Here is a 10,931-nt window from a genome sequence, read left to right as displayed (position 1 = left end):
GAAGGTCTGAATGATCGTGAGAAGCCTGGGATTCACTCTTCTGGTTGTATCTCACCTGTTTGACACTCAAAGCTCCGCCGCTGTTTCCTCATGTGATTTTTCCACACGTACTTACAATGTGAGAGAGAGAAGGAATGAACTAAAGGCAGCTGTAACTCCCCCTTGTTGATTTGACTTTCCTTTTGGAGGATCTGTAGCTGGAGAAGCGTCAGAGATTTGTCCTAAAATCAGGCACATGCATGTAAAGGAGTCAGCTGTCAATCAGGACGTCACACAACTTATTAAATAACTAATTAAGCTTAATTGAAACAAGAACACTCAATCCAAAGTATAGTATGACAGGTTCCAGGTAAAAAGGAGGGGACAACATTCCAGAGGGAACACGTGTGATAGAAACCAAATATCTGTTGGTCCTCCTGCTGTTTCCAGAGTGTTCGCTAAAAAAGACGTGAGCCTTCTAAGTCAAACACGGATCCGACACGGATTGCACTGTATCTCAGATTCCACCGGGCAGGGAGAATGAAGGGGGTCAGCTCTATGTTCCCACATTTCTAGATTTTTCTGAAAATTAGGGTTAGGGTTAGGGTTAGGGTTAGGGTTAGCGGTGTTGAGCTCAAGAGAGTTTAGGGTTAGGGTTCACCAGCTACGGAATGGTGAACCCTTAACTACCAGGCAGGGGTAGAAATGTGGGAACTGTAGGAACATAGGGCCTAATTTTGTAATGAATATTAGAAATGTGGGAACATAGGGCTGTGGGAACGAATGAAGTTCTCTCCAAACTGAGCTCAACATCCCGGCAGACAGGACGCAGCAGCTTCCCCATGTGGGCTCCTCAGGCCAAACATTATTCTGTACATTAGATCCATCGCCGAGTTCCAGAGCGGCGGCCTCCAGGCACGCCCCCCCCCCCCGTCAGGTTCGGTGGCGCGGAGGATTGAGCTGCATGTACACGATGAATGATGTGATTGTGTCATATTGCAGAATTAGCATATTTATGTTTTGGTCTGTCTCCTCATCTCCTTCTCCTCAGTTCACACTTGTTTTGCTCGGTTCTGTGCTTTGTTTCCAGTTTCCAGTTTCCAACGTGTTGTTTCTTGGTCGATTGATAATTTAAAAGAAAAACGTGAAGTTGTTTTGCACGAAGTTGTATTTTTATTCAATTTAATAAAACTTAAAGCTATTATATAAACATACAAAGACATACTCTATAGCTATTTTTTTATTTGTTTGAGAATGTACATAATTTCTTGCCTTTCTTATTTCTCTCTCTCTCTCTCTGTGTGTGTGTGTGTGTGTGTGTGTGTGTGTGTGTGTGTGTGTCTGTGTGTGTGTGTGAGTGTGTGTGTGTGTGTCTGTGTGTGTCTGTGTGTGTGTTTGTAAAAGAGAGGTGCTTTCGTTTTATTGTATTTGAGAGCGACACTGTGAAGTCATGGCCTGGTCATGCTTGACTGATGAGGGGGGGGGGGTTCATTATGCTGTGAAATAACGATCATACTGTGATAAAGCTGATTATATTTCATGAATATTTGAAACCAAATTGCTGATTAAATATGTTCTGGTCTTTTCCTTTCTGACAGACAGAGATCATATCAGGCCTCAGCTGGCTGCACTGTACACATCATATTTCTGTTGGACACAGCAGCTATGACTCGGTGTCATATCTCATATCATATCATTTGAAGTCCAGTGGGATCCACAAATAATGTCCTTTACTTTGCAGGAGCCATCTTCTGCTCAATGTCAGATTCATTATGCTGTTATGATTCAATCAAATCAATTTTAAATATTTCAATCAACCCATATTCTCAAATGACAAATTGTCTTTACGAGGTGCGACATCCTCTGTTCTTAACCCCCAACAAGAGTAAAACTACCAAACAAAAGGGTGTATAAGGAAAACAAATGCAGAGACCTCAGAGGGTGACACGAGCGCCCCCTGCAGGACGGACAGGAGACGCTACAGACGTTCTCTGCACTTTGTCTTTCACACGTGATCAACGCAGCAGGAGATTGTCTGCAGGATTCAGGTGAATCACGCGTTCCTTTACTTCACATCAACACCACGTAGGCTCTTATCACCACAAACTCTGTTGACATCTTCGGCGGTGTCCTCTGTGTGTGACTTCTCTTTTCAATACAGAAATATTGGTCATATTATATTATATCACGTATATTGGAAATCTTTTTGTTTGTTATTTAAACACGACTCCTCCAGACTTACTGCAGACTTTCTACTTGGGGGTCGATGTGGAGAAAATCTGCAGAAACTCCGGAGGACCTCACCCGGACATACACCTCCTCTGGAGAAACGGCCGAGGATCTCCTATGTTCAGTGCATGAGGCCCCATGTGTCATGTGTCCCCTGACATTCTAGAGCTATAGCAGCAGAACTTAGAGCCTGAACCAGCTCTACACTGACCACAGAGGAAGGATGGAAGCTGACTCTTAAACGTATGACTCCAGTAATAAAAAGAGGAGATGACTCCACCAGAGAGGAACTTCATGACTCTACTTTTATGGACTTTGGGGACGAGTGCTCCAGTGGGTTGATATGGTACAATGAGCTCTTTAAGGTATGATGCTGCCTTATTATTAATGTAGACACCAATGTCCTGTGTCCATCACGGAGGACGACTCATTTATTGACGATAACTGGCCTGTAGCCCGTTGTCCACATTACTACAGTGGGAATTATGCAGCGTTTGTGCTTCAACAACGTTTCGCTTATGACTTATTGATCCGGGATGTCCGAATCTGTGAACATCTTTCCAACTTTACTGAACTGGAGGAGTTGAGGAGAGTTTTAAGGGAAGCCAGTGTTGTGAAGCTAATACAGGAGAAAAGTCAGTACTTTTTATAATGTTGATAAAACACGTCATTTGAAAATGACTGAAATAAATAAAAAAGTATTTAAATACAATTTCTACCACATAGAACAGTGTCTGATTTGGCATAATATCAACTGGGCTTGATAATAAATGTTAAGTGTTTCATATTCAGTAATGTTGCCTTTTTGCGTCATGACTGTGGGAAACGAGATGAGCCAAGCCCCTGAGAGCAGCATCACAGGAAACATGAGACACTGGCGGCACCGAGTGGCTGAAGAGAGGAACTGCAGGGAGGAACTGAGCAAGAAGTGGAGGTTTTTCATGCTGCGAATTTTGAAAGGAATATTGAAATGTATGACATTTTTTGCAACCATATGTCTTTTATTAACACTGTAGGACCTGTACTGGGAAAGTGAAACCTTCCATGTGTTCGGTTAGATTCTGAGATTTGGCTGTGACGAGTCTGAGGCATTTCTTTCAATTTCAAAACTAATTTGTTGTCTATCACCTCCTTGCAGAATTCTCTGATAAGATATCATCCAAGGAGCAGCTAGTGCAGAGAACTAAGTCCATCTAGAATAATCTTAATTACAGAAGAAATTGAGTCACACCTGTACAGTTTATGAGTGATAAGCGAGGCGTGGACCAGTTGACTTATAAGCTGATGGTAGATTTTCTGCGTACACATGCAGATGCCACTGAACGATGAGAACAGGGTTGTTTCACGTCTTCTGTGACTCTGGATGAGCTGGAGCTTGATACAACTTTCTTCAGTTAGAGAGAAACTGAGATCCAGGACAGTGAAATGCAGAGAATTTCAGCTGGAGCAGGAAACGTTCTGCTGTTGGATCTGTGAGGATCTACTGAAGGATCCGGTGACTGCTGTCTGTGGACACAGCTACTGTAAGTGCTGTATTAACACCCACTGGGTCAAAGAGGAGGAGATTGGAAGCAACAAGAATATCAGCAGAGCAGGAGGCTCATGTGAATGTACATTTGGATACAATGATAAATCTTGGACGTTATATTATGATGGAAACAGTTATAACTTTAGTTACAACAGCATCTGGACTCTAGTGTCAGGTCCTGAGTCCTCCAGAGTAGGAGTGTACCTGGATCATAGTGCAGGTGTTCTGTCCTTCTACAGCGTCTCTGACACCATGACTCTCCTCCACAGAGTCCAGATCACGTTCACTCAGCCTCTCTATGCTGGAGTTGGGGTTTATAGTTATGAATCCACAGCTGAGTTCTGTAAACTCAAAAAGACTTGAGTCATTAAAAGCAGTGATGTGTCCTCCCGTGTCAAGGCTTCGAAGCGTGTGTCGAGTAATCCAGGATGATTTTTGTGAAAGACGTATCGAGACTTGTGTTGATGACGTATGTGGTCACGATCAAACACCCACTGGGACAAAGAGGGGGAGAGAGGAAGCTACAGCTGTCCTCAGTGTAGACAGACCTTCACACCGAGGCCTGTCCTGGAGAAAAACACCATGTTAGCTGATTCACTGCAGGAGCTGAAGAAGACTGGACTCCAAGCTGCTCCTGCTGATCACTGCTCTGCTGGACCTGAAGATGTGGCCTGTGATGTCTGCACTGGGAGAAAACTGAAGAACATCTGCTCTCGTCACGACGAGGTGATGAAGATGTTCTGTCGCACTGATCAGCAGTGTATCTGTTATCTCTGCTCTGTGGAGGAACATAAAGACCACGACACAGTGTCAGCTGCAGCAGAAAGGACTGAGAGGCAGAGAGAGCTCGGGCTGAGGAGACAAACAATCCAGCAGAGAGTCCAGGACACAGAGAAAGACGTGAAGCTGCTTCAACAGGAGGAGGAGGCCCTCAATGGCTCTGCTGATAAAGCAGTGGAGGACAGTGAGGAGATCTTCACTGAGCTGATCCATCTGCTGGAGAAAAGAAGCTCTGATGTGGAGCAGCAGATCAGATCCCAGCAGGAAACTGAAGTGAGTCGATTCAGAGAGCTTCAGGAGAGACTGGAGCAGGAGATCACTGAGCTGAAGAGGAAAGACCATGAACTGAAGCTGCTCTCAGACACAGAGGATCACAACCAGCTTCTACACAACTACCCCTCACTGTCACCACTCAGTGAATCTACACACTCATCCAGCATCAGGATCCGTCCTCTGTGGGACTTTGAGGACGTGACAGCAGCTGTGTCACAGGTCAAAGGTCGACTACAGGACATTCTGAGTGAGACAGAGACAAAGATTTTACAGATTATGTCTCAAGTGGATGTTTTACTGCGACAACCAGAGCCAGAGACCAGAGCTGACTTCTTAAAATATTCACAGAAAATCACAATGGATCCAAACACAGCAAACAAACATCTGTTATTATCTGAGGGAAACAGAAAAGTAACATGTATGAGTAAAAAACGGTCTTATTCTAATCACCCAGAAAGATTCACTGATTGGTATCAGGTCCTGAGTAGAGAGAGTCTGACTGGACGTTGTTACTGGGAGGTGGAGATGAGCAGAGGAGGAAGAGTTGATGTAGCAGTCACATACAAGAATATCAGCAGAGTAGGGCAAATAGATGAATCTAGATTTGGTTCAAATGATAAATCTTGTATTTTATATTATTATGGAAACAGTTATAACTTTAGTTACAACAGCATCTGGACTCCAGTGTCAGGTCCTGTGTCCTCCAGAATAGGAGTGTACCTGGATCACAGTGCAGGTGTTCTGTCCTTCTACAGCGTCTCTGACACCATGACTCTCCTCCACAGAGTCCAGACCACGTTCACTCAGCCTCTCTATGCTGGAGTTGGGGTTCGTTGGTCCACAGCTGAGTTCTGTAAACTCAAATAGACTTGAGTCATTAAAAGCAGTGATTTAGATTCTGTGTTTAAATCTTTAACTTCTTTTGTTTCCATGTTTGTTGATCAAAGTTTGTCGTGATGACGTTTCTGCTCAGCACAGAGATCAGCTGTCAATCAAACACTGACCTTCCTTTATCACATATTTAGTTTTCACTTTGTAAAGACAGAAATCTATAAATACACTGACATGAATGTGTTTGAAATAACTGATGTTGCTGTTGTTTTCTAAATCAAAGTAGAAATACGGTTGTGTGATGTTTTAAAACCTGTGTTGATCCTGATCCTCATCGATGAGCTGATTATTTGTTCTTCTCTTTTCCACATGTGTCATGGGATGTTTGGTCACATTGTAAATCTGGAACCTGGTTTGTTTTTATCACGGCTCATATCTGTAAAGTGTGAATCCTCTCGTCCTCATTGTATTTACATATTTAGTGAACGGGCTTATTGATCTGCTGCTGCGTAGGTTTCTGTTCTTTTTGATTTTCCTGATCTGAACCAGCAGGTCCATTGGAGAGTGTCCTGATCGAGTCCCTCTGAGGGTTTGTTCTGCAGCTCTCATCACATGTGTTTCTAATACGTGTCTATATACATTTAAATATCTTATATATGTATAAAACAATAAAAATCTAATGTGTGAAGAAGCTGAAAGTTGAAATAAAGAATAAATCCAGTCTGTTCTTTTGTCTTCATTCCAGGATCTCATTCAAAGCTGATGGAGACAAAGTGGAACTCCAGTGAGAGAAGAACTGAGGCCGTTTCCTGCTGAAACTCCACAAACCTCAGTTTTCATGTTCAGTTTCTGTCTTTGCAGCTTTTTTGCACTAAAACAGCTTCATCGCAGAGATGTGAGCAAAGTTTTCTTCCACTCGCTGATTTTCAAACCCCAGATCTTGTTTGTGAACTCAGTGGATGAAGAGAGTTCGTCACACAGATTTAAAGAAGTGGAGAAATAATGGTTTGCTGAAGTTTCAGGGTGAAGACGTTGAGTTGAGTCCTGACACACAAGCCACATATTGGAGATATTGTGAAGTTGTGGACTTGAGGTCGTTCCGTTTATCGTGCTGTTGATTTTCATGAGGATGAAACCTCACATGGAGTTTGTCATGTTGCTTCAGTGTTTCATGTCGTCACCTCACGGACAGACGCTCCTGGGTCGTACAGTTAGAATCCAGACTTGATCAAAACTTCTTGACACCAAATTTCTCCGAGGTTTAACCCACAAAACATACTTTGCGGCTCGAAGAGGATTTGTAATTTCTGCAGAGTTAAAACATTTGCTATTTACAAGTAGCTCAGAGACATTTTCCTCAGTGTAAACATCATCAGTGCGGTAACGCTGGACCTCGGCTCCAGGACACAGCCTCCACGGGGGAATCCAGGTAAACTGACCCTGGCTCAGTGACTCAGGTGTGGACGGGTGGTCGTTGTCTGCAGGTGTGAAGTGACCGACTTCGCCCTGTGCAGTAGTCCAGGTTCGTCCATGCAAATGGAGCATTTCCAGGTGTGGGAACTCTTCATCATCTTTATCCTCTTCATCCTCCATGCAGCCCAGAGCACCTCACACAGTTAAACACAGATCTCAGCAGCGTATTATTGAATTCAAACAAATACACTTAATATTGACAAAAATGGTTGGTGCTGTAAAATATTCTCATTCCATATTTTAAACCTCAAATGCTATAATCAAAAGTGACAAATAACACATATAATTTAATTTTCTATCACAACACGGGAAACAAGTAAAGAGAGGACGAGAAAAGCAAGGTAAAAGAATGTCAAGTAAAACAGTAACAGAAAAGGACCAAACAAAAGGAAATATAAATCAAAATTTCAAAAAATGATATGAATCCAGACAAGTTCAGGTTCCAATGATTCACTGTGATTTCTTTGTCAGGTGGAGATTATCTAATGTCTCTGCTGATCTCAAACAGAAAAGTATTATTATTATTATTATTATTATTATTATTATTATAAATATAATTGTTTACAAAACCTTGGTTAATTTATTGTGAGACAATTTCAAGGTTTGTTAGATGTGCCATATATTACTATTCTTCATACTTATTTGTGCAATGCCTGACAGTACACTGTTTAAAGGTAGTTGCCTTTAAACAGTGTGACAACAAAGGCAATTGCCTTTAAACAGTGTGACAACACTGGTGAGGAGGGGAAAGACTGTTCTTCTTTTTAATAGTGTGTTAAAACGTGGGGAAAAGAAGAAGTGAACAAGAGAGGGAGGAGCAGAGATCTGTTTCTGTTCAGAGGAAGTGAATCTGTTTATTTTGAAGGTACATCCTGTCTGTTTCCGGTCTGTTTTTAAGCTAGCTTCCTGCGCCTTGACGCAGCGGATTGTGTGTTTCGCGTGTGTTTGTGGGTCGGTGAGTTGTGAGTTGTGTGTCTGACGTGAAGATGTAAAGTCACTGGCGTCGCTGTCAGGAGAGTGAAGCGTGTTACCTGTACGTTCAGCCGCTAGCTTGTGCGGCTAGCTGCCAAGTCAGCCGTGTGGTAAACACACTTCCCGTTCGTCCTTTCAAAGTAAAACTCGATAGAAGCGCCTCACTCAGCAGAAAGTTCAAACCATCTCTTCCAATAAACACTATTCCTTCACCTCCTCGAGGTCAAGGAGACATGTGAAGGAGAGGTTGTAAGGAGTTAGGAAAGGAAACAAGGTTGCAGAGAAAACCCTGATCCACTTTCACTCAGCTTTTTAAATCCTCATAAATAAAAAAAAACCCAATAAAACCAACTTTATTTCTGACAGAATATACACAGGATTATACAGTTTCCTGTTCAGAACAGAATGACACGTCCTAAGGATTTTTTTTAGTTCAATTGTTCACAGGACGAATCAACGAAATAGACCCAAGTTAAAATAAATCTGAAAAGTGTTGAAAATTTGAACGTGAAGAATTCAAACCTTTGAGGAACCTTCTTCAACATGACATGAATCCATACTTCTGCTGTGGAGTCATGCACATGTCTGTAAGCCCCCGATATTAAAATTCAACTAGAAGTTATTTTAACCAAGTTTTTAATCTAAATGTCCTCGGATATCCTGCTCTTGTTTGCAAGGTTTGTGCACGAATCACACGAACATTCAGGTTAAAAACATGGTGTAAACGACTCCAGTTGAATTTGAATATTTTTCCTCATGTCTTTTTACATTTTAACAAACTGTCACCGGTTACTTCAATTTGTTTTGGATTTGGCTGCAGCAACGTGTTCCACCTGAAGCTCGAACAACACGTCACCCAATCCTCAAACGGCATCGTGCCGAGTTGATAATAATGAGTGAATGATCATTTTTGCGGTGAACTATCCTTTTTATTAACGTTTGTGCTTTTTTTTTTTTTTTTAACAATATATTTATTGAGTTTGACATATAAGAAAGATACATTCAAACATTTATAAACATACAAATGTTTATGAACACCCCCAACCCACAATCAAACACTCAGGGTAAAGAAAAGGAGGCATTAATTAAATAACTTAAATAAGATTAAATAAAATAATTAAAAAAAATACATATATAAAAATATAAGAATAAATGGAAGTAAATAAAGACATAATTATACAAATACAAATAAATTAAATTACAATCAATCAAATCAAAAGCCTAGATAAAATAACGTTCTCTTATTCATAATATTAGTCAGTTACAATTAATATTCATCCTATTAGGTGCTGCTATTTTATTCTGTTTAACGTCTGTGCTTTTATTTTTTTTAACAATATATTTATTGAGTTTTACATATAAGAAACCTACATTCAAACATTTATAAACATACAAACGTTTATGAACACCCCCAACCCACAATCAAACACTCAGGGTAAAGAAAAAAGAGGCATAAATTAAATAACTTAAATAAGATTAAATGAAAAAAAAAAATAACTATACAAATACAAATAAATTAAATTAAATTCAAATCAATCAAATTAAATTATTTAACACTTATTCATAATAGTAGTTAATTACAATTAATATTCATCCTATTAGGTGCTGCTATTTTATTCTGTTTAACGTCTGTGCTTTTATTTTTTTTAACAATATATTTATTGAGTTTTACATATAAGAAACCTACATTCAAACATTTATAAACATACAAACGTTTATGAACACCCCCAACCCACAATCAAACACTCAGGGTAAAGAAAAAGAGGCATAAATTAAATAACTTAAATAAGATTAAATAAAATAATAAAAAAAAATACATATATAAAAATATAAGAATAAATGGAAGTAAATAAAGACATAATTATACAAATAAATTAAATTAAATTCCAATCAATCAAATCAAAAGCCTAGATAAAATAACGTTCTCTTATTCATAATATTAGTTAGTTACAATTAATATTCATCCTATTAGGTGCTGCTATTTTATTCTGTTTAACGTCTGTGCTTTTATTTTTTTTAACAATATATTTATTGAGTTTGACATATAAGAAACCTACATTCAAACATTTATAAACATACAAACGTTTATGAACACCCCCAACCCACAATCAAACACTCAGGGTAAAGAAAAGGAGGCATAAATTAAATAACTTAAATAAAATAATTAAAAAAAAAATACATATATAAAAATATAAGAATAAATGGAAGTAAATAAAGACATAATTATACAAATAAATTAAATTAAATTCCAATCAATCAAATCAAAAGCCTAGATAAAATAAAGTTCTCTTATTCATAATATTAGTTAGTTACAATTAATATGTGCTGCTATTTTATTCTGTTTAACGTCTGTGCTTTTATTTTGAAGTGCGCCCCTTGCCGCTTCCGTCCCGCTGCAGCTGGACGCAGTTGTTGTGGACGCGCTGCGGTGACTCTGCAGACATCTCCTCGGTTCCTCCTCGGGTTCTCCTCCGTCTTCTCCCGAGCTCCACCTCGCTCCTCATCCAAGGTGGGGGGGGTGGGGGGGGTGCAGGTCGTGCAGCCACAGCATCGGAGGGTGCCCTTGACTGGGGGGGGGTGGTGGTGGTGGTGGTGGTGGTGTTGGGGGGGGAGGAGCTGGTGCAGGAGGAGGACGGACGGACGGAGCACCACCATGTAATGCACGGAGCGAGAGGACATTTGTGACGCTGTGTGTGGTCTTCATCGCAGGAGATCCTCGGGGATGAGGAGCGGGCTCTCCGGGTCCGAGGAGCAGCGGAGGACCGGCTGCAGGGAGCCGTGGAGCCGGGGCCCGAACCCGGTCCACTAACCCGGTCCACCAACCCGAACCCGGTCCACTAACCCGGTCCACCAGCCCTAACCCGGC

Source organism: Limanda limanda, chromosome 13 (genome assembly GCF_963576545.1).
Source record: "Limanda limanda chromosome 13, fLimLim1.1, whole genome shotgun sequence".
NCBI classification, from domain to species: domain Eukaryota; kingdom Metazoa; phylum Chordata; class Actinopteri; order Pleuronectiformes; family Pleuronectidae; genus Limanda; species Limanda limanda.
Note: the sequence above shows the minus strand (reverse complement) of the source record.